The sequence below is a fragment of the Aythya marila genome (assembly GCF_965140915.1).
Source record: "Aythya marila genome assembly, chromosome: 3".
NCBI classification, from domain to species: Eukaryota; Metazoa; Chordata; class Aves; order Anseriformes; family Anatidae; genus Aythya; species Aythya marila.
Window position 1 is genome coordinate 62,216,227 of NC_139044.1, and position 24,678 is coordinate 62,240,904.

The following is a 24,678-nucleotide window of genomic DNA, read 5'->3' on the forward strand; positions in this document are numbered from 1 at the left end:
CCAAGGGAAAAAAGGCTACTTGATCATTACCATCTGGGTTCTGACATCAATCCAAACTTTGAAGCAAGTAATCAAAGTAGGCAACGTAGAGAAGGGCAGCAACAAGTTTGAGCTGGTCCAGCACAGTCCAAGCACTCTGCAGGAGCTTCAAACCCATCCACAGTATGATGTGGAAACCAATAAGTAATCAACCCCAAAATGACTAAACAGACAGCCCTTGTTAATTATTTATGCCATCCTCCCAGAAGGCGATGGCATGACAATTTCACTTTCTAGCACTTCATTATTTATTTCGGGGAAGTATTCAAAAAGAAAATAACAAGCTGCAATTCATAAAATATTCTCATTATTTTTCAGTAAGAAGAAAACTTGCAAGTGCTGGTTTATTTTCCGTATATGATGCTCCCTTTTACTTAATCAACAAGCAACGTCTTTGGAGCTATGTGACAGCAGCTATCTTTGATGAAAGGAATATTTTGATGAAGGAGAAAGACATTCAACATTAGCATGATCAAGTAAGCTATCAAATTCATTTATTTATGCTGTGACCACAGTAATCAAGAAGTTGTTAATGTGGAACTGAGCACCAGTTAAAATGCATTTTAAACCTGATTTTACACTGGTCTGCAAAAGGAGATCTTTTACTAGCAGGATGCTTTAGGGTCTTTTCAGGCTGCAACGAGAGAAGCGGATACAGAAGATAAATTGGTCTGCTCCTGCAAACAGTCTTGCTTTTGCAAGAGGAGTACTAACGTAATAGTGGGCCTTTCATCTCAGCACTTAGAATTTGATCAACTGAGAAAAAAAAAAATTAATATAATTCCACTCACTCACAGATAAGCATCTTTGAAAAATGAGGCCATTTCAGTTCCTAAAACAAATCTGACAAGGCTACAACTAAAAGTATTTGTGTAGCACACACACTTGCGTATGGACACAGGAAAACTATCAAAATGAGTAACCAGAGGGTATAATACCAGCTATTTAGCCACCCAAATGCCTCAAGAGCAGTGATACATCCACTTAATGCCAAATATGGCCCACAAATATCTATTATACATGAATAAATGTATCAGGGAGTAATAGCACATTCCTGTTAATTACACAAAGGCTGCAAACAAGTGAGAGGCCTGCAATGTAGGTAAAAAGGGATCTCTTTATAGTGCATGATCAGAAACAGCATTTGCTGACACCAATTTAATTTATAATGGGATTAAGGAAAAAAAATAAAAATAAAAGCTTATTGCTACAGTGGCAGTATCAGGGGGTGATTCTACCCTCACTAGAAACTCCTAATAAATTCTAAAATATCTCCAAGGATGCTACAAGGGAATAAATAAGCCAATTTTATACATCCTGTGCTGCCTGTTGGGACTGATGTCTCACTAAACCAACAGGCAATGTTAAATCTCTGGAAGGACTTCTACCTCTGCTGTGCTCAACCAAATGGAAGGGAAAGAAATTTAAGCTTGTTTGGTCTACAGCGGACTGAGGCTTTCTAGCAGGAGTTGGTTGAAGTTTGCTGATGAGTGGGTGATAAGCTGCTCCCAGAGTTTTGCTTGCTCTGAGAGGAGTGAAGTGGTTGGGAGATTTTCAGAGCAGATTCTCCAAGCAAGCTGTTCAGAAAAGCCAGTATCCAGAAGGCTCAACAGGAGGAAGAGGAAGCAGGGAAATCACAGTTAATGGGATTTGGCCACAACCAGAAACAGCTACGTTTCAGAATACATTATGAACACTCTTGCACTTCCCCATTGCACCAGTTCATTGCTGGATGAGAAAAATCTGTGTATATTTAATGTCTTAAAAAGCTCCACGGAAATTTAGATTAAGGCATGATTAGAAAAATCTTGCCTCATCTCTGGTTTGCCCTGGAGATGCACACATTAAATAGAGGAACATCATAGAATCATTAAGGCCGGAAGAGACCTCCAAAACCATCTGGTCCAACCACCCCCCTACCACCGATGTCACCCACTGAACCATGTCCCTAAGCACCACGTCCAACCTTTCCTTAAACACCCCAAGGGACGGTGACACCACCACCTCCCTGGGCAACCCGTTCCAACACCTGACTGCTCTTTCTGAGGAGAAATGTCTCCTCATTTCCAAGGTGAACTTGCCAGCACTACACCAGTTTCCGTGATTTTCTGTAGGGAGAACCTGTCAGTCCAGAGATTTATTTAAGGTAGATGCATGCTTGTAAATGCCATAAATGAACATTGAGATATGAGGAGGTCACTGCCCCACTCATCTTAGAAATCACCTCTCATCAGCCCGCTGATCCCTCCACAGAGGATTAGAAAGTTTGCTCAAGTTTTCTGTGGGAGGGAATTGCTATTTGATCCTTTCTAGGGGTATAATTGGAGCTCAAAGTACAGGGTTACCTTGCTCACAGGGAGAGCAGCTCTCCTTGGCACAACTTCAGATTGAGGAAGGTTATACAATTACAGCACAGAATAAGGTCTTTGGAAGGAAATGAAGTTCTCTCAAGCCTGAAGGAAAGAAAGAAAAACTGCCTCTCTTCTGAAATAACAAGTACTTTGGTGTGCCTTGGCAGGGTGAATTCCAGGAACCAGCTACGAGTTGCGCCACTTTGCAAAGAGCAATTAGGTCAAACCTCAGAGCAGGACCCACATCCCTTGCTGCTCTGGGTAGTGAGGCACCAAGGATCCTGCTCATCCTCTGACCTGGATGGATGTGGTGGCAGCCCTTCCTAATCCCAGTTAGGACCTAGCTTTGGAGATAGGAAACAAGTCTGTCTCTTATAGGTAAGAGAGCAGTTACAGCTCTCAGCTTTGGAGGCTTTCTGTATTCAGCTGCTGTCGGAAAAGACAGCAATAAAGAAAATAACATAGAATCCCTGGGTGGAAATAACATGAGAAACAGAAGAGACAATCTAACGCAAGTGGCTGTAGGTGGGAGGCGAACAGTGCGGGCAGAAAATAACTTGGAGAGAGACTGCCGCAACAGCCGATTCTTTAAGACCCAACACACACCTGCCAAAGAATTTACCTTCTGAAGTGCTAGCACTGGCAGCTCAACTCTGAGAAGAGAACTGGTTGCAATGAAAGAAAAATTACTCGAGATGCCCTCTACCTGATGCACACTGCGCAAACTGAAGCCAAGTGTGGGACATGATATAACACGTAAGCACTCCAAATGAATCCTTCCTTGGATCCCAAAGGAGGCAGCGCCACGGTACGTGCAACAAGGGAAGATACCAGCAGCAGAGAAATTCCTGGTCTAATCGTGAGATAGAGGAAGCAACAGTATGACCAGAAGAATGGAAGCGATATGAGAAGCGAGATAAAAGAATCATGGAGCTGATAGCATCTTACAGACAACACAATTTTTAGAAGAAAGAGGGGAAGTTGAACAGCTGTGAAAGAGAGGGAAGGAAGAGTAAGGCTGATTTTCCTGATAGTCAGGTCATGAACAGTTCCCAGAACCTGTCTAGTCTGGCTGGATGTCCGATATCAGAAGCAAAAAAACATGTGGCAACCTCAGAGCATTGACAGGAGAAGATATTGAGGAACAGGGTACTAAAAAAACAACCTACAAGTCTTCTAAGTGCAATAAATAGAGATGAAGTTATAGACCTTTCAACGAACAATGAATCTGAAAAGTCAACAATCTCTCCATAATTTTGTCTGTTAACTCAGACAAAATCTTAAAAACAAAACAAAAAAAACCTTTTGGTTTTTCACAACCTTCGTTTCTGTTGGATGTCTTACTGTCACTGGTACAAGTTTGACTTTATAAAGTGGGAATTTAACAGGAATTGCAGCTCTGTGTAAGCTATGGGAACTGTTGCTCACAGCAAGAGAAGATGTAGGATAATGAAGTATTTTCGGAAGGGGGGAAAAGAACATTACAGAAACTACGTAAACAGAATAACTAACAATGCTGTCCTTCTCTGGGACCTTCTGGAGGATCTCAGCTCAATATACAGCCATTCCTCATTATGTGGCCATGGCTTATCACACAGCCCGGGTCTGCAATCTGACCGCACATCTATGCCTTACACTCTTATCCCCTTGCTGCTTTTCATCCCAGACCTCAGCTGAGGGGCAAGGACCCTGTTGTGGGTTTGTGCGGCAGCCAGTGTGGGACCCAGACAGGACTCAGGGTGCTGCCAAGTGCTCCTTCTCCATAATTAACGAGGGAGGCTGATAAAGAGACAGAAGACAAAGGGTTTCCTCCAAGCGAGAAAACTTTAAGCAGAAAGCCAGTCTAGCTGAGAAGGCTCTCCCCACGCCAAACGTGCTCAATGGCACATCGCAGCACAGGGAGCAGGCTGTCAAATCCAGTGTTCTTTCAGACAAAAGTGAGGAAAAAAAAAAAGAAGAAAAAAAGAAGTGGGAGGAGAAAAAGGGAAGAAAAGGTCAAGCAGACCAGGGTAGGCTGCAAGCAAACAATCCCCTCCCAAAAAGAAAGCACCTTGACGGACGCCACTGTGCAGCCTGCAGAAGATGCTGCTCTGTGGGAGAGAGGGTCAAGTTAAAATACAAAACCACACACTTGCACAGTCCTACGAATTTCTTCACTGCAGCTAAGAATTTAAGAAGAAGCTTTGTGTTAAAGTTGTTTTTTGCAAGTTATTGCATATTACTGCATGTTTGCTCTACCAATTTCCCATTGCAGTTTCTGCTCCCAGTGGAAGTCATCATCAGAACAATACACTGGCACTTAGATACTGCCTTGTTAAGAAATCTAGAGTAACTGGAAGTCATATTAATAATATTTAAATGCAGTACATGCCTATTTAAAGTTTGAATACATATCATTAGAAAACGGCATAAATTAACCCAACCTAATTCACTGGGATGCATGAAGATCTAAACAACCCTAAGCCTGATGTTCTCTTTTACCACCCACTTGAATAAACAAAACAAACCAAAACACGCTGGGGTTAGTTTAGGTTGCAAACGGCAACAAGATCCGCATTCAGTCCCTGGGCCTAAAAGCAGTTTACTCCCCAGTGCAGCGCAGATCGTGCCACAGCCCCCTGCTGCGGCCATGCACCATGCCAGGAGGCAGCCTGCCCGCTGTGCCCCCCACCCAGCACCACAAAATGTCCCTGGGCAGGCCAGGGGACACGCACTGGTGCTGTCACCAGGTCCCCTGGCAGGGCCAGCGCCTGTGGTAGCAGGGGGCAAACTGTTTTTCCAGCAACCCCCCCGCTGGGAGCCCCCCGATCCTGCAGCCCAGTGCTGTCAACAGCGTGCCCTTTGTTGTGTGCGCGCACGGCTTGCTGGTTGTTTTGGGTCTTGGTTGTTTTATTTCAAGGAGAATTCGAGTTTTAAATGAGTAATCTGTTTTCGAGTGATTTCTCCACGCTGGCTCCACCCTGCACTGTAAACTAGACATTACCTTATACAAGAATGAATCCGCTGCATTCCTCCGTCTCGCTGCCGTGCAGCACATTTCCTACCCTCGCAGCCCAACCAACAGCAGCACACGCTCCCCCACCCCTTCCCCCTCTGTCGTTTTCTTTTTCTTTCCCTTTTTTTTTTTTTTTTTTCTTCACCGCCTCACTGTGTTTTTGTGTAAATGATCTCACATGACTCAACAAATCCATCTGCCTGGAGCAGGCCGAGTTTGGAGCCTTCCCAGGAGGGAGGAGAAGAATTGCTTTGTGGAAAGGACCTGGAGCTTTGCCCTTTCTCTGGCTCAAATTACCCGCCTGTCAGGCCTGACGGATTTGGCTAAAAATAAAAGGAAGCGGGCCGTGAAAAGGAGATGAATGAGCTCAGCAGTTCCTTAGATAACATGGGCCCGGTGTTGCCCAAAGCTCCCGGCGCAGGAACTTCAAATGCCGGGCATGTAAGCACAGGGCCGCAGCCGAGGTGAACTTGGCCGCTGCGGGGAGAAAAGCAAAACCCAACCGTATGCCGCTGGAAATAACTGGATTAAAGGCACGCACGCAGAACAGGAAAGCTGCCTGCTGTAGGTTTTAGGCTTGTAAAATGCCAGATTTACGGCGTTTCCACAGTGAGCAGGGTCTGGGGGCTGCGGTGGGGGGACGCGGCGGAGCCACGTATGATGTCAGCCTGCCGGCCGCGCCAGCGCCGCGCGGAAAGTCATCTGCGCGGATGCGTGCCCAGCGCCTGCAGTGGGTATTAAGCACTTAGTTTGGCAATGTAATGACACACTGTAACAATCTGTAATGCGAGGCAGTCAGCAAAGCCCTGGCTCTGCGAGCTATTCCTCCTAACCATTAACCATATGTTTGGCTCCGCCGCCACCCGAGCAAGCGGGTGTTCCAGCGCACCATCTGGTTTCTATCCACACAGGCAACTGCAAAGCACACAGCATTTCCCCCCGGAGCCGCATGTTCCTCCCGGCTGCCCCTCTCTCTCCTCCCTCTCCACCAGGCCCCCCGCTCCCCATCTTCCTCCTTCGCCCATCTCAATGTCAGCCTCACCTCCCGCCATGCCACCCTGGCCCTGGTGCTCGAAACCACACATGGCCCCATCAAAAATGCATCCGAAGAGTGGAGACAGCACAGCGTATGGCCCTACGTGTGTCCCAAGCACACACGCTGGGATGGCATCGCCCAGTGTTGATGCCTGATGCGCATGTTACAAAATGGCGCACCCCAGAGCTGCCATGGCGCTCATCGCATCTCGCATGCACACACCGCTCAGTTTGGGCGACATCGACACCAACCCAACACTGCAGGTGGACATCAAGTATGAGCCCATTGAGTGGAGGACATTAGCAACCTGTCTCTTGCCCTGAAATGGGGCTTTCTAGGCCCGTCTGGTTTCAGTCCCCCAGCCCACCAAATCCAGAAAAAAAAAAAAGAAAAAATGAAAAAAAAAAAGAAAGAGGAATGGAATGAGAAAGAACTGAAGAAAAAGGAATGAAAATATTTACTTTCCCTCTGGTAACTAAACAAGCTTTTTCTCTAACTATAAAAAAGCTTTCAAGTGTTGTGTTTTAGAGGACCTTGTACCATATGTTTGCTTTATGATTCTATGAATTCTAACTACTATTTATGTTTTTAAAGCACTTCCATCCTTCTGTTTATTTCTGAAGTCACCTATGGGAGATCAGCAGTAATTTTCCTCCCAGGTTGGCCAATTTAAGATTAATCATGACCTAATGCAAGCATTCAGGGATGCAAGCAATAGGATATTCAGCAAATCCCACACTTGCTCCTTTAAAATAAGTTTATACTCTGCAATGAGTCACACATACAGTGTTTATCCAAGTAACCAGTGCTATAAGAGAAAAAAAGTCCATTACATTTGCGAACACATACACATCGCAGCTGTAAGCACACAACTGCTTACGCCAGGACTCATTTCTATGACTGGATATTGATTTTTCAATAATGTGTCATTATACTGATGTTGATACAGCAACTATCTTCCTGGAGTATGCAATTTAATATTAAAAAGAAGCTGGCTCGAGGAAATATCAAATCCACACCCATTCACATACTATTTAAATGTCTTGGTCACAAATACGGCAACGCAAAGCTGCAATTGCATTTCTTTCCCACCTAGCACCTAACGAAGAAAAAGGAATCATCAGTTAAAAATAGTTCAGTATAAGGCAACCAGCTCTGCTGACCTGCTCCTTGATAAAATAGTGCAGCACTTCTTCAGTTTGTGCTGAAAACTAAAAGCCTACATTGACACAGATGCATGGTTTTCCATCTCCTCATACCTGTGAGAAATCAGTGCATGAAAGAGCCACTGTAAACCCTTATCCTGGAATCAAATACACATGGGGAAAACCCTTCTGCTTGTGAAAAGCCTGATGACTTCACCAGGACTGCCTAAGAAGTGTGAGAGTAGGATCCGCTTGGATGCTTTCCTGCTGAGCCTACTGTAGGGAACCTGCTTTTAGCAGGGGTTTGGACTCGATCTCCAGAGGTTCCTTCCAACCTCTATGATTTCTGTGATTTTCTGATCTGGCACCACTCATGAACGCCATTGCAATTAGCACTGTAAATGCCCCCCTCTCCAGCTTCCCCGTCCCTCAGGAAAATAATTACATGATTAAAAACAGAAGATGCATTTTAGCCAGCAACTTACATTTTTGATAAAACCAGGTCTGAACATATCAGTAGCATTATTTAAACATCACACATTGGGATTCCTACAATTCTTCAACAAGAAATTGTCTTCATTCACACAAAATAAATAGTGGTAGTCCTCTACAGCAATGATCTAGGCATGGGTCCTTCAGCAGGTAATGATCTGCTCTGATCCCGAAACCTTTTAAAATGGGGAATTCAAAGGAGATAGTCATAGATTCAACATTTTACAGTCTGAAGGGACAGATAATCATTTGACCTTCTTCCATAGAAACAGGCCTGGAGCTTCCCTTCTACTTCCACGCAGTTGTGAGTGGCTGAATAAGAGCCTCTCTCTCAGGGTAAAAAAAAAAAACAAAAACAAACCAAAACAAAACAAAGCAAAACACTAACACAGAAAACTAAAAAGAACAAGCTCAGTTTTAACAGCCTGACATAATGAAGGAATATGCCCCAGCAACATTGTCCTATTCACCAATCACCCTTGCCGCCAGAACACTCGCACCCGCTTGCGTGGTCGGAATTAATTTAGGAGCGGGCCACCGGGTCTCGCTATACCTTGTCACCTTCCTGTGCCGTTCAGTCTCTGACAAAGGGCCACTGTCAACCTGAAATCTAGCCAGTTTTTAAAGCATAATAAAAAGTGGTGTCACATTATTACCTGAATCCACCGAGTCCTCCAGCCAACAATGATGTTTCTGCAATCACATTTTCCTGTTTTTAAAAACTTCTCTCTTGCCTCATCGCTCTGTGTGAAAACCAACACAAAAGAGAAAATTGATTAACTGCAGAAGACCATCTATTATTTGTATTAAAGCAGTTAGACTTCCCAGCAGACATTTAGTTTTTTTTTTTTTTTTTTTTTCCTGCTGAGTGTCATGAAGATATTAAACAAGAAAAAGTCCTTTCTCCAAAATTCCTCATTGACCGACCAGCAGCAGAGAGCAGCTTGGAGGGGGCAGCCTAGAAAGGATAGCAGATTGCCTGCAGAGCTGTGCAAGGGAACTCAGCTCCCTGAGCCCAAATCCTGCACCCCAGGATGAAAGCCCAGCAGATACTCAGTACCACCAAAAGCAGACATATGGGGGAAGAGGGAGCTGCTTCTACATTTCTTTCAGTTTCAGCAGTAAATACATGCCACTAATAACCACAGCAGCAAAGTAAAAATACTACTTGCAAAATTACATCAACAGTAAATTACTTAACTGTACCGTTTCCCTGAACTGTGCACCTACAACATTATCTAGGTAGTGACTTGGCTTAAAATTCTCAAAAGGGTCTTTTTGTGCCTGTGCTTGCTCCCTGCTTCACAGATTACTAGCTTTATGTTTCAGCGTCAAACCCTCCCACCAATACACCGATGAACCGTAATGGACACTTAAGAAATTTCCATGCTTAAACAAGGGAGAAAAAAGGCCATATGGTAGAAACCCAAATCAAGATACAGCCTCATAAAAAAACTACCGGCCTCTCTGAGTCGCCTGAAGACACATCATACGTGAAGAAAAAATGCGACTGGATTTTCGGTGCTGGAAATGCCATTAACGTCAATATTTCATCGCTTTCTCTGAAAGCAAACAAAACAAATGCCTTCACTTCAGGAAATGCAACTCAACCATCTGCACTTGATCCCTTGCCTACCTCCACAAGGACAAATGAAGTAAATGCAGCCACACAGCACAGGCAGGATACAGTTGTGATACCCCTCCTGCCATATCGGGGGGCTCAAGTGTTTGGCATATTCTGTCCATGGGCGACATGGATATCTGCCAGAGAGAGCTTTGTTGCAAGGTTTTGGTCACAGCGGTCCGATTGAGCCATTTCAAAAAAAAACAAAACACGGTGTCTGGAAAAACTCAACACTTTCTGGCAACCGCTGCAACAGAGATTTTAACCCTGGGACTAGCACTGAGAGGAACTGGGCTTTTCCATGGAAAGTGAACTTTAGTGTCCACAACAAAAATCTGACTGAATCTGGCCAATTTGCAAGCTTTCCAAAAAACAAAAGAAAGCAAAAAACAAAGCAAACAAACAAAAAAAGGAACAACCACAAGTGTGAAAAGATTTGCAACTTCCTGAGCGAGGTCAGGGCTGACCCCTGTGCTCGCTCCAGGTGACCTCCCTGCCACGACCCCGGCAGCCTGGAGCCACTGAAGCTAAAGGCAGAGCAGCCAAAAGCTGGGCCAGGGGAAGGAGGAGAAAAATACACCAGAGCAAGAAACTTCACTGGACAGGGATGGGAAATTGGAGATTGGATGGGGAGAGAGCGATGAGCTGGTTAGGTGCAGAGGGCTGCAGGATGTCATGCGGTGGCTATGAATCCTGTTTGCGTCGATACAATGCCAGCTGATGCCATTAGCCACTCGTGTTTGCTTCTTGTGGTTTTTCTTTGGTGTAGCAAAGGTAGGTTGTGAGAAGAAACACTGATGGGTGGAAGCATTGAAAAGAAGTGTTATGGGTTGCTGCTGCTTGCAGCATCTCCCTTCGTGCATCCTTTGCCGTGCTCGGTGCACTGGACATACCTGAGCCGTGCATCAGTGCCATGGTATAAAAGCACAGGAAAATGCTGACATTTGCTGGGGCTGAATGTGGCAGCCACCCCTCAGCTCCCTGCTGTCCCTCTGCCTGCTTGGGCAGATGAGCTGAGCCCCAGAGAGCTGCCACGTGGCCGCAGTGCAGGGCACTTGAGTCATCTCAACCCAGCATCTGCCAAGTGGCCGCTAATGGCGAGCTCCTAACCAACCTGAAACCCTGGCTTCTCTCAAGTAAAACTAAAGAACTCTCACAGCAAAAGCAAAAGTGAAGTGTATTTCCAGTATGTGAAATATTATGTGGCACTCAGACTTCTCCGTGGCCAGGCTGTGAGATCCTCAAGATCCTTTGTCCTCTATTTTAGCTCTTCCCGTAAAAAAAAAAAATAGCAGCAACGCTTCCCAAGCCATTTGTCAAACCCTCGAGCGTGACAGCGATAAACGGGAAAGTTGGTGAGGAAATTACTAACTCCTTCAGTAGGACTGGAGTGGTGTGCAATAAATAAAGCCAGGGGCCAAAGGCGTAACAGCAGGAAGAAGCCACGACGCTGAAGAGCTCGCTCACTATGCGCCGAGAGCTCCGCGTTCAGCAAAGAGAGAGGGACGTGATCACAAAGTCACAGGCTGACCGTGCGTTCCCGAGGCACACACCAGGGCTGAGCAAATCATTTTTATATCTGGGTGATTCACACCGTGACCTTACTTGTAATATTTCCATGTGTTTGTGTATGAAAATAAAATGCACAGCAGATAGCTGAAGTGGCCCTAGATATTATGCTGGGTTAGGCATTCACAGCCTGTAGCTCTACAGTCAACCCAATGCACAATGCAGGAGGACGGTTCTTAAAGGTAAATAATTCAGGGCTTGAATTCTTTAAGGTAAATAATTTAGGGCTCTAATGAACTTGCTGACTGCAAACAGGGAGCTGCACTGCTCGGAGCCCTCCGAACTGCCCTACATGCAATCCTCGGGAGTGCAGAGCAGACACCGTCAGCAAACACATGCCTCAAATATTCCTGGCTGTAGCAACAAGGGCTCGCTCGCTCTCAAACAAAAGGAATCTCGGCTGGGAAAAGGCGGCTATGCAGATCGGTTCCCGTGCTCTGTAGTGTGTCTGCGAGCTGGAGAAAAGGAGGTGCGATTTAAGAACCATCACTCGGGCAAACAGTGAGGTGGCCTGCGAAGCCATGTAATTGGCCCATGCTACTATCGTACTGAAGCGTCAAAAAAGCCCTTCAAGGATAGCCAACATAGCAGTTTGGTCTAGAGGTACTAAAAACACAGGTGACTATGGGTGAGGCTGTAAGCTCACTGCTATATATGATATTCATTAGGTTAAAGATACCAGACAAACCCCCAACTCCTCCTCACTCCACAGCTTCTCTTCCCCGTCCTCATACAAAATTGGCTGTTGCCAACTGCTTTTGTCAACACCCGGGAATTTCTGTGCATTCATACAGCAAAAAAGCATTTCAGGTGGGCAAACTCCATCAACAATCTATGGGACCAGTCCTCACCAACTCTTAAATCACCAGCAAGTCCCAGCCTTCATCCACTACTACCAAGGACTCATTCACCAACAGCAACTATTCCTGAGAGAAACCCTATTAAAATGGGGAAATGGCAAATTGTCAGTTATGCAATAACTATTGTTGCTACAGCAACTTTTGGGGATTTTTTTTTTCACATGTGCAGAAAACAGCACATAAATAAGACCCTACAGTTCCCTCACACCCTCTGACGAGAAAGGCATGAAACAAAACATGGAGCAAGACCCCTGCGGGCCACCTCGCTGCCAAGACAGGAGCGCGGCAGGGCAACCTCCCCGCAGAGCAGCCATCGGGGCTGCTTCTGTTCTCACTCCGTACCCAAAGGAGATGCGATCTCGGCGCCAGCAGAGATCTGGGTCACCCCGCCGTAGATGAGGAAGCTGGAGTTATCCCAGCACGATCTTCGAGGTAGCGTTCCCAAAAGGGGAAGCAAATCTGCGGCGAGGTTGCCTCCGATGAGATCCTGGGTGTGAAACGAAAACAACCCCTGGCGGTTTCTTTGCTCCCTGGCGATATCATCCGACTGAAAAACACACTGCACGATGTAAACCACTTTGCAAGAAGAGTTTGTTGTAAATACTCGAGTTGCAGCCTCTGAAGAGCTGGGAAGTGCAGCTCAGCTGCCAAAGTCTACCTCCTGAATGCCAGGCTGGAAGTACTTGTTGGCCTATCCCCTGCTTCAACAATGAAAACCCAGACACGGAACAAGAAAGCAAGCATGAATGACAATGAGTTATTAGTTTTTAAGCCTATGATATTTGTGAACAATAGCTGTGCTGAGCCTCTACGCAATCTGGTAGTTGATACCTATCCAGGAACAGAACTGAAAACCAAAACAGCCTTCAAATCTCTGCTAACTGAAGTTTCTGTGATCTGTAATCTTTATGCCATTTCCTTGTTTATGTCTCATGATACCGGAGTTCAGCTTTTGGAGCAACACAACTGAAGAACCTAGAAAGTGAAATGTGATATTATTTACGAAATCAGAGAGCCCGCCGCTAGCAAGAATTCGTACACACACACACGTCCAAATCCTGCTCCTCAGTCAAACACCCACTCTTGAAATCCTGTACCAACCAGATCAGCAAATGTGCACATGCTTGCACTCTTGCAGAAACAATAGTCTCTTTCAGTCCATACAATCTTCTAAAGAAACAGGCTGAAACGTCATGGGAAAAGTTAGGAAATATCTGCAGAAAACAGTTCACAAGATGAAAGGCAGAACGAGGCTTTTAAATTGTACGAAGCACATGACATGGAGGAGAAATTCAGCTTCGCCACCTATCCTCTCCTCCAAAAGGCCTTTTTGTTTTTTTTAATTTTTGCAAAACGTTCAGGATGGAAAAGGGGCCTGACAGCCCTTTAGAAAATAACAAACTCCAGAGGTGGGATGGCTCCCTTGTAACAGGAGCGCTTCAGGCAGCACTCAGCTTGCAGAGCTGCACAGATCTCGCTGTTGATACCCGCTCCCCTCACATCTCCCACTGACGTCAGGAGTTTTCAGCCCTTTTTGCAGGCAGGATGAGAGGCAGGATGAGTCCTCCTGCCCCAAGCACACGGCTCGCCTCCCGTCACTCCCACCCTGCGCTGCTCTGCCGCTGCAGAGGGCACAGCTCTGCTTTTTAATTAATCCGGCACAAGTTTTGAGCTGCCGCGGGGCTAAGGAACATGACAGTATGTTTTCTGTCTTTAAACGCCAGGGCAGGAGAGCCTACAGAGAGGAAAGGAAAACTCCCTGCCATAAGGGTGGGGAATTGAGGACCGACAAGAAGCTGCAGTGGTGCCACTCCCGACCCCTCCAAATTTCGCCTCCAGAAGACTCAAATATAAGAAAGTGAAGCAGCAGGGGACTGGGGCACGGCAGCTGGCTGTCAGTAGCTATGGTTGGGAACATCCCTCACAAGTCACCGTGGAGCCGCACCATCCAGCCTGTACTCCACGCCGCAGGTCCCAAAAAAGCTACCACAACAAAACTTCCCCCACTGCCAGAAGCAGCGCTCCCTGAGATTTAAAACAAATCCAGCTCTACAAATCCTGGTTTCTCCTCTGAAAAGGAAGCGGTCGCTCCCATATCGCAGCCCATTTTCTATGCATGCACTCACACCGCCCATTATATTTTAATCATCTGGCATGCATCTTCCTATGAGATCGCTCACGTTAAGGAAAACACCAACTCATATTCTGCAAAAACACCACGACAGGGTAATAGCAGCGACTGTGGCTTGAACCTTTGCCTTGCGTGGAGCAGACAGTGTAACTGCTGCCTTTCCCAGCCCTCACACCCGTCCCCTAAACTTGCTCTCACTCTCTGCAGGATTTAAGCAATTAATCTAAAACCGACTGTACATATTTTTCGAGCCGTAGGAGTAAATCAAAGTATTATTTGATGCATCTGATTATACAGACACCATATGAGAATGTGAGAGCTGATCAGACAAGCATACAAGTTGCTTTTTCGTTTCACAGCTCCTAGAGTCAAAGAGGGTGTGCAGGACCCTGATATATACCAGATGTTTTAAAGTAAGGTGGAAAAACTGGTGCGGACACATTTGTCCATGGTGAAAGCTTCCTGACAGCTACCAACTGGCTGTGCCTTAGCGCGCAGCCTAGCTTTGCCTATGAAAGATTAAAAGCCTAATGGAACGGGAATAGTCACAGCTTTTATGCAGACATATAATCCTGCTCTCAATCCTGCTCGGTTTTCCCGAAAATAAATTTGACAGCTCTGTCTGTATGATGCGAGAAATCCTCAAAACAGAGCCCATTTCATTAACTATATTCTTGGGACTATTTAAGACAAATGGATTATTTTAAAGAAGCAAGTTTGGGCTGGAGCTCATCTGTGGTTTTACCAAGTTCCACACTGAACCAAGGAAATGAAAGCATTTTTTCACTTGTTTTTATAGCATGTCTTGAGTCAGTTTCATTCAGGTTTTATTTTTTTTTTCAGAATTTGTGTTTGGATTAAGAAAAAAGCAGCTTTCACCTCAGCTCACAGAGCCCTCAGTCACTGCCTTCCCTGTAGTACAAGAACATATGAAGACGTCAACTCTCTGTCTTGAAAAGCCAATTTTCATCTTGTCATTACAATACTGGAGATTGGAGATTGTTTGCTTTTCTTAAAATAAAAAAAAGGCCAAAGTTATCATAAAGAAAAAAAAATTAAGAACAGTGCTGTTTCTCAGGAACAGGAATATGCATGTATCTGTTACTGTGGTCCCTTGGGTGAAGCTCAACGCAGAGAGCTGAAGTCTTTCCATGGCCTCTGGATGAACTCTAGAGAGTTCAAAATATTGCAAAAGGTGGACACTGATGTCCCTGACATCGGGGCATGTGGGTGCATGAAGGGAGGACGCCTGCATTAGCCACACAGCCCCGTCTGATAGCATACACCCACGGGAGCTTTCAGACCCTGCAGCGATAGGAACTGTATAAAGAGGAGCAAGACTTTGGTAACGATCCTGTTCATGACACTTTAGCTCCTATTTCCATAAGCCATGCTGGTTCAAAGAACACCACGGGATGCGCGTGAAAGGAAAAGGAGCATCCTGGGCCAGGGACAAGTACATCCACACTCCGGAGGAGCAAGCCGAGAGCTCGTGTCTCGCACGTCTCCCACATCCATCCTGAAGCAAGTTCTTCACTGAGCGTTGACTCACTTCTTTTTCTACATAGCATTTTCAATCATAAAAGGAAAATTTGGAGATTTAACTGGGGCACGAAAGGTGACAGGACATGTAGCTCACAATCCAGTTGACTAGTATTTATATCTTTTTATTTTAAGCATTTACTTGTGCACACCCTTCTTTCAGCCAGTCTCAAGATCTGCACCGACATTAGGCATTCCTGCATGGGACCGTGAAAAATAATCCTTTGCCATTAAGCACATGCTTTCTTCCTTACTGCTCTGGGAGGACACCAACCCACGGACCTCACGTCTTCCAAGTACCACCTCCTGCCTCCTATGAGTCCTTCAGTCACTGGTCCAGCTGCAACTCCCTTCCCTTTGAGCCATCAGTTAAGACTGCTGGGTCTGATCTCCACGTCCCTGGCTATCAGTGTCTTCAAGGACAAATGTTTGGATGCTATTAGCCCTATGAGAAAACATGCATTTAGTCCATACGCAAGGGCTCCTGAAACACAGCTGTTAGGCACAAATCTCAGTTTCTGAAATTTTCCTTTTGTTGCCTCATGATCTTCACTACATCCCAGTAGAAACCGGAGTCCCCACAGGTGTAGTCTTCATGCTTCCAACTGCATCTAACGCTGGCTAGTCAACCAGATGCAAGATGTTGCACCGACCTGACGTTTCACTTCAAAGTCTCAACAATTTTCTCTTACTTCTAGGACTAGGTGCTTGTGGTTTGGATTACCACTGGGGAAATAGAAACTCACAGCCAACACCTGAGATTGCTTCCCAAGTCTGCTGGGCTGCCCTCAAAAGAAAAACAACCAGAAGAAGACGTAGACAAGAAATGGCTTAAATCAGACACCAAGAAAATACTCTGTACTAAGCAAAGAATTAAGTGAAATTAATTGAAATAAAGGCTGCCCCCCCCCCCAAAAAAAAAAAAAAAAATTACCTTTTTAATCTTAAGAGCAAGCTCTCTAAGAAATAGCTCTGACCAAGAAGTCCTGGCCACTGAATTTAATCATGCAGGCACTGACTTCATGCCATTGTTATCTTCCAGCCAGCCCATTCCAGCTAAGACGTCTTTAATATTTCCAGCAGAATCCATAGACTGAAACTCCATTTTTTAAGTATAGTCATGCAAGGAAAAAGAAACAACTCACCAATGAAGAACAAAAATACCAGATCAATGTGCACACAGTCCTAGAAATATAACTCTAATCTGTCACTTGTGAAGGAATCTCTCAAAGAAATGTTTATGTTAAAATTTAAAGTTATGTTCAACATTAATCTTAAGGAATTTTACAACAGAACATACCAATTTAAAAAGGATTCTATAGTTTTAATGAATTCCTAGAACCCATAGACGGGAATTAAATGGGGGTGGGGGGGACCCACAGTGTTGGCTAGACATATTTCAATATTTGTTACCATAGAAACAAGCCAGAAGATTTAGGTTTTGGAGTTATCCTTGCTATAAAATATTAAACTTCTTACAGTTTTTGCATATGTATATTATGGCAAGAACACTGTCAATCCTGATAAAACCCAAAGCATCTTAATTATTTAACAGGGTTTTAGTGTGTGGTTTTTTTTTTTTTTTTAAGAATATCTTTTTTTTTTTTGAATATCTTTTTTTTTTTTTTTTTTCTTAATAGACTGTATTTTAAAATCTTCCAGTACTTCCAGAATACCAGAGACACTTCTGGTTGACAGAATAATATACAGAAGATGCACAGGGAATAAGGACTTATTTTACTATGATGCTGTGGAGAAGTTGTAGATAAAAGTAACAGAATTGTATTCTAATAAAGAAGATTCAAGAATAATGATAAAAATTATACCAATTAGCAACTCCGATAATTTTACTAGCTAAAAATACATTAAATGTTATATTCCATTTGAAAAACAGTTCATACTTCAAGTTTTTTTCATTTATTTTTAAGCCCAACCAATAGAGAAATGCTAACATGCGGAATTTAAGTGATCGAGATAACATCTTGACACTTCAACGATATCAAGCACTTCTGGCAGATGCCTGAGAAACGAAACACATGCATTGTCCTTTCATGCTTCAAAAGAGTATCAACAGTTTTATTCATTTCAGAGTCCCCGGCACGCGAAAGATCAGCAAATTCACACCAAAAGGGGGGACAGATGTTTGCTCGAGCATGCTCCTTCAAAGGGGAAGGAGAAAACCTGTGTTCAGACAGTTCAGGTGGTGCTGCGGACTGACAGCTCAGCCTGCTGCCCCGATGACTCCTGACTGCCACGAGTTTGGCCGTGAGCTCAGAAGACCAACACTCGTGCAAGCCCGAGCTCAGAGCCGCTGGGACTGGATGTGCATGGGTGACACTGACCCTGATTTTGCAGCCAGAAGCGGTTCCATGTAGCAGCTCTCACTTTCGGTTTGGATTCAAGAAAATCTGTTTACTGGAGGCTCGACACGAGGCTTCCACATGAGGAAAAAAAATGAAAAACATGCGAGTAAAAGCCATAAACCACACAGTTGTTTCAATACTATATTCCTGCACTGAAGGGAACCAGGAAAAACACCAACAGAAGCAAAGCAAACCAGAACAAAGAAGAAAGCTGAGCGAGACTGAAACACCCTCTTCTTCCAAGAATTAAACAATGGTTTTTATGAAGTGTAAAGATAAGCAGTGGGACTACCATTTCCTAATGCTTCTGAGGTCAGCCCTCTCGCACAGGTTCTCAAATAGCCAATTAAATGTATGCAGTGCTCATTAAGCTTTTCTACTCAAGTGCACACCATCATCTTAAAAAAGCCCAATAGCTTAAGCCTCTTAAAAAAATGGAAAAACTTATTCTTGAAGGGTTGCAAGACAACCCCTTTAACTAATGGAAAATCTTCAACACTTAGAGGAAAATGGTAAAACATCTTAATTTCAAATGAGTAAGAATTTAAATGTCACTTCCTGCATGTTACATTGATTTGAAGAACCTTGCATTTTTGTTTTCTTTGGTGTGGTTAACGGTGGAATCTTTTTAGAATACATTTCTATGGTATTTACTGTTGCATGTTTATGTTCTGCAACTGTTTTGCATAATTCTGAATACAAGAAAAGCAGAAAGAGATTTTTCTTCTGTGAAGAAAGAGAGAGATCTAAAAAGAAGCAGACGACTGGAGCTTTCAAAGAAAGAAAGACTGGAAAAAAACTATCCCAACACTCAAGGGAAAAACGCTCAATTTCCTTTCCCTGACAGCTGCATCGAGGTACAATGAATTTATTTTATCTGAGCAGTTACGTACACATGTTAAATGCAGAGCAGCGTTATGTACTATAGCGAATTTACCAACACGGGTCCACAAAGGGCACCACTATCAACGTGCAGTTGAGAGGTGGGAAGTTCTTCAGATGTCTGAGCAAGTCCTGGAATGACAGGAGATGCATGCAGCAGATGCTGTCAAAGAGATGGCATGTAATACATCCATGCAAATGCAGACCTGCGGACCCCCCTGGATGCTGGACCCCTCTTATAGGCTCTCTGGGCCAGCTTTGTCACTTAGTGAATGGTACCACAAGACTCATTTTCCATTCCTATCGCAGGTATCAACAATACACATCCCCCCTCAGCATTCTCACAGAGTGTTTTTAACTCAGGGTTTGGTCTGAAGAATCACTTAAGAAACACAATGCAGCTTTTATAAAGTTTTCTGTAGAATTAATATATAAAAGTAAAATAAAGCAGCAACGATTATACATATGCATTGTAGGTATATCTTGGAACAAAGGAGCTATCATTCAATCAGATCGCTCATCTGATAGATACCTCTCCGGTGCTTTGTCAAAAAACAAGAAACGCATGCACAGAGTGATGGCTTTTAAATCATTTGACAAGAGCCTCGCTGACTTGAGTGACAGCTTGCACCACTGGTGCAGATGGCTTTGGTTGCCCTCCTGTGATGACAGGCTTGTTCCTAACCAGCTCCAACTCCGGATCCCAAAAATGAGGGGCAGGCAGCAAACCCCTTGCATCGGTGGTTCTGAGCATGAGGATGGTGCACTCCAGTTTTGGTTAACACCTGAGCATGAGTGTGCCTCTTGAATTCTCAGGGCTCTAGTTGGTCTCCTTGAAATGTATGCTTTAGGAAATACATGGGGAGGATAAAAACATTCTGCTTCTCTGTCTCGTGACACAGGCAGAAGATTAATCTAAACCAAATAAAAATTCAGTGTGCATAAAAGAAAATACTTTCTACACAACATGCAAATTACCCACTAGTAACACATTCCACTTTCTATCACAGAGGCCAAGAGTTCGGTTGGCTTCAAAAAGGGCCTGGATGAGAGTTTCCTACCTCAGCAAAATTTTGGAAGAGAACATAAAACATTTCACGCTTCACCCACTGATTAAGGGAGAGAGCTGAGACCATCACAGACTGTAAGGATGTTGTATTTGCCCTTCAAGGTGGGGCAGGAATACTGCTTTTTCCTCTGGAGCATCTCATTGCTGGTCACCAAAATAAAGACACAAAATTGTGGTATGTGGGCAGGAATCTGAACGGCATAGCAATACGTACAACTTTTCTATTATTGGAAGATTAAAATGCAAGAGAGTTGATGAATGGGAAGAATTAAATATAGAAGGAAAAAATAAGCAAAAATGATTAATTGCTAGGAAATGGAACTGCTGATTTATGGAAGAGAAAATTAGCAAGATTTAGGAAACGGGAGAGAATAAGCAGTGCCCGAGCTGCAGGGCTGGACCATCTGGAGTGCAGGAGGCACGGCAGCGCAGCATGCGCACCCCAAAGCTCAGCTCTCCGCTTCCCCTCCTCGTGGCCCCTGTGTGTGCAGAGGCTGGAAATCACTGGCTTTAAAACAACAAGCTGCAACCAGTTGTAAATAATATCCTATAATCTAAAACAAAAGAAACTGGTCTCTTCGCTCAGTGGAACACTTCTATGTGGTCTCTCAGTAGGCTGGTAGTGTCATGCTCATATCCTGGTACTGCAGAGTTTTTCAGAAATTTCTAAAAATGTTGGCTGTTTTCATTTATTTTAAGAAGTGATAAACAGGAAGGGAAATTTCAGACTGTTTTTGGATATTTATATTCAGTTTTTAGGACACGGTATTTCAACAGTGTCCCATGCTTCTAGTCCTACGTGTCTTTGTTCGGCAGTCACTAAGATAATCAAAGTCTTTTGCTGTTGACACACAACCAACAGCCACCTCAAAGCAGCACAAACCCAAGCAATAATGCAGCACCCGAAACTCTATTATGATCAGCCGTTTGCTATTGTGGAGAATGATAATACATAAGGAAAAAAAAAAGATATGCTGTGAAGCTGTAAAAGCACTTCACGTTTTAGCATAACACCTGCTTGATTTTTTTTTTTTTTTTTTTTTTACTTGATGCCATTTTTAAATCACTTACAAAAATACTTTTTTCAGTTAAAAAAAAAAAAAAGATACAACCGACTACATCCTCTTTGGGTTACGCTCATGAATGAGCTATTGTCTGCATTAGAAACAAGCACCTGGATCAATTCATGGGTATCCAGCGAAGCCCGTTCATTTCCTTTCAAAACAATGATTTACAAGAGACACCATCCCATCCCCAGTGGTAAACACAAAACCTCCAGGGCCACGCACAAGATGCGTACCCAGGGGTACAGTTGGCTGGAAGTTGCTGGAGGAGCCGACATCTGGTGGAGCCCAAGTCCCCAACATGACACAGGGCAGGAGCCTGCTCCCTCCCCAAAGAGGGTGGTTAAGATACCCAGGCAAATACTTTCCATACTTTTCCAAAGGTCTATTATGAAATACTGCACCGAAGACTCCTTTAAAACAACTTTATGTTATCTTTGACAGATCTGACATTTCCTCACATGAGGCTTTATATAGGATCATCCCCATGATGGCTAAGTACTGACTGTGGAGGGTAAAGAGCAGGATCTGGATTCTCACAGAAAGCAAATCGGGGAACAAGTAGTCTGAGGCTGTGCGGAAGCATCTGTACGCTTCTATTTGAGCACAAACTTCTTATTCAAAACCAAAACAACAAGCGAACAATTCAGCAGGGACACTTCCCACCTTTTCTTTCACCTGCTCTGGCTCCCATGCCTCCTAGGCAGAATTTTCCAACCCTCTACTTCCTGAAGGATAAGACCAGAAGAAACATCACGGTGTCACTCACACAGCCCAGGGGGCTTTAAGCTCTTTGTGAAGGCTTAGAGCCATCGCACCACCATCCACACAGCCTCCTTGTGCCTGTCACTCCAACCTCCCAGGACATCACAACTTCTAAATTTTCACGGGTCACTCCCCTTCTGTCCTCCAGAAGGAGCTTTCTTTTGAACACAAGGACACCCAGCACTGTGTTTCAGAAGGACTCCAGCAGCTCCACTGAAGGAAGGTCTGCAAAAACTTCAGAGTCTGGGTTTAAGCAATTCATCGCCTCGATGCATTTTTCTTGCTGAGCTCCAGGTTTACTCACTAGCCTTTTGAAGGGCACCTCCTCATTCGTCTTGAGTAAACAGAGGATTTTTTTCCCCTCTGCAAAGGCTAAGATCTAGGGGAATGGGCAGGTCATCTGCTGTGAGAAAATGCTACATGAAGAGCAATAATAAATATTTTTGAGAACCTGATATATATAATAAACAACAAGAAATAAAGCATTCTCAGTGCAATGCTGTGGGCTATAATATAGTATGTTTTCCACTGAGTAGTGCTGTACAGTCTTCCTATAAGCTAAACGAACTCCTGTATTTGATTTTATGGGAATCTGTTGTTCTAAGCAAAATATATAAGGCTAGAAGGTTTACTTAAGCTACCAGGCATTTAAATGAAACTGAGAAGACAAATAAGAACAGGCCCAACACATTTCAGAAAAGGGCAGCTATAACAGTAATTAAGCTAAAGTGGCCAAGAGAAAATTGGAATCACTTAACATATAATATTCAAAAAATAATAATTAAATCCATACTGAAAATTCAACACAGCGTTCACACAAAAGGATGTGGTGATGAAAAGCTGGTATTTTGCGTGATCAGCAACAAGATATTTCAAACTCAGACATCCAAGCACTGGAGGCTGGAAATGCCGTATTGTGAGGAGCTGCTTGCAGAACAGCAGCAGTGGTGGTATAGATAGGGGGGACAGGGCACAGGTGCCTGTGCATCACCTGCACCACCAGGGGAGGAGGTAACAGCTACACACAGGCCTTGAACTTTGCCCATGAGGCAAGAACATCTGTGTGCTGCCAGCCTGATGGGTACTTAGGGCCTTGGTACTAACAGGCTTATTTCAGACACCTAAAGGAACACCCCTAAAGAAACACCTCTTGGTAAAACCAGGAGGGCCACAATCTGCACAACCAGCAGAAACCCAGTGCCTCACCAGGAAATCCTGGTTGTACTGAGGAGCTAACTTCACCACTTCAGGCTTGGTTTGTCCCAAGTGGACACCAATGCCGGCCTCTCTCCTGGCACCCCAAGGTCACCCTCCCTGCTGGCACACTTCAAAATGGGGCATCGTGGTCCAGTTCCCCTCTGTCCCCAGACTGGCACCATCCTCTCAGGATCCCAGAAGGCACACGCACAGCCAGAATTCAGTCCTAATTCCAGGTCCACCAGTTTACTTCTACCACGGCATGCAGGAACAAATCAGATGGATAGATAGGTTTTATGTGGGCTCTAGAAACCAAACTTTACTTGGGGAAGTACCAGACACAAGCGTAGCCAGACAAAACAGCAGTTGCCTACACGCTCTGTCCTTTCCATTGATGCAGAGCAGGATACGGTAGGAACTCTTGGACACCAGCAGTCCAGAAAAACTGAGGTTATCTTCTACACTAGGGATTGCTGCCTGACCTTCACACCCTACTTCTCACCGCAACAAGGCCCTGGGCCTGAAGGAGCCTGTTTGCTATAGAAGCACACCCACAGTCCCTCTCTGGATTGACCAATTGCTGACACGTTCTCCCAGACTATCTCCAAACTGGTAGCTTATAAGGTGCAGCATCAGCTCTGATTCATCTGAAGGAAACAGCATTACTCCCTATAGACACATACAGCCACCCTGGCTTCCAATGCTCTTTCCCCAAAAGGGCTTCCAGTTGAAAGGGTCCTTTCCATCAGCAAGGACCCTGCTATGACACCCTTGGACCTAGCAGCCTCATGGTAACTCCCAGTTGTCTACCTAGCTGTAAGGCATCAACCTTCTTCCAGTAGAGCTGTGCCCTGGTCAGAACCCTGCCTCTTCTCACAGATAGTGAGAGAAAATTCCCTGTTTGTGCTAAAAGGGGAAAAAGTAGGGAGTTTGCCAAGCACTTTCAAAGGAGACAGTAAGAAGCCTGATGATAATGACATGCCAGGATTTTGTGTCTCAACTTTAGGTGCAGCTTCAAGGGGACAAAGACATCATCCGCACCATCACAGATGTAGATGCTGAGAGCCTATTACTTTGTTTTTCTCCTATGTTAATATTTCAAGAGAATTATATTTATTTTTTTTTTAATGAATTGTCATGGGCTTTGAAGTACTTCCACACTTAGTGTGGGGACCTGGAAAACTCCAGTGAAAATGGCTGATGAATTTCACATTTTTCTTTCGTTGTTCATGTGTTTGATGTTCACACTTTGAGACCTGCAAATGTTGGAATGTGATTGCTGTTCCTGCATGATAAAGGCTTTTTCTATTGCAGCCCTGAAATACCGCACGGGTTATACACAACATGCACAGCTCTATTATTTTATTATATCTAGCCCACAAAGTTGTTACTTGTAGAAAATCAATTCCCACATGCTAGTTATTACAGAACATTATTTTAATTTGCACAAAGAAAAAGTGTATTCTCCCTGGACTTACAAAATTATATTTTAATATTACAGCCTTTCGTCTTCTTTGGAGGGATAAAGAATGTCAAAAAAATAAAAAAAATAAG

At 44.2% G+C, this 24,678-nt stretch overlaps 1 protein-coding gene across 2 annotated transcripts in view; it reads right to left on the reverse strand.

Moving 5' to 3' along the window:
* Positions 1-24,678, reverse strand: part of BACH2 (BTB domain and CNC homolog 2) — a 188,823-nt gene that overhangs the window by 138,915 nt on the left and 25,230 nt on the right. For both annotated transcript variants that reach the window (XM_082756344.1, XM_082756343.1), the window contains exon 2: positions 8,715-8,801. The gene's annotated coding sequence lies outside the window, so the exon portion shown is untranslated. The remainder of the gene's footprint in view (positions 1-8,714; positions 8,802-24,678) is intronic.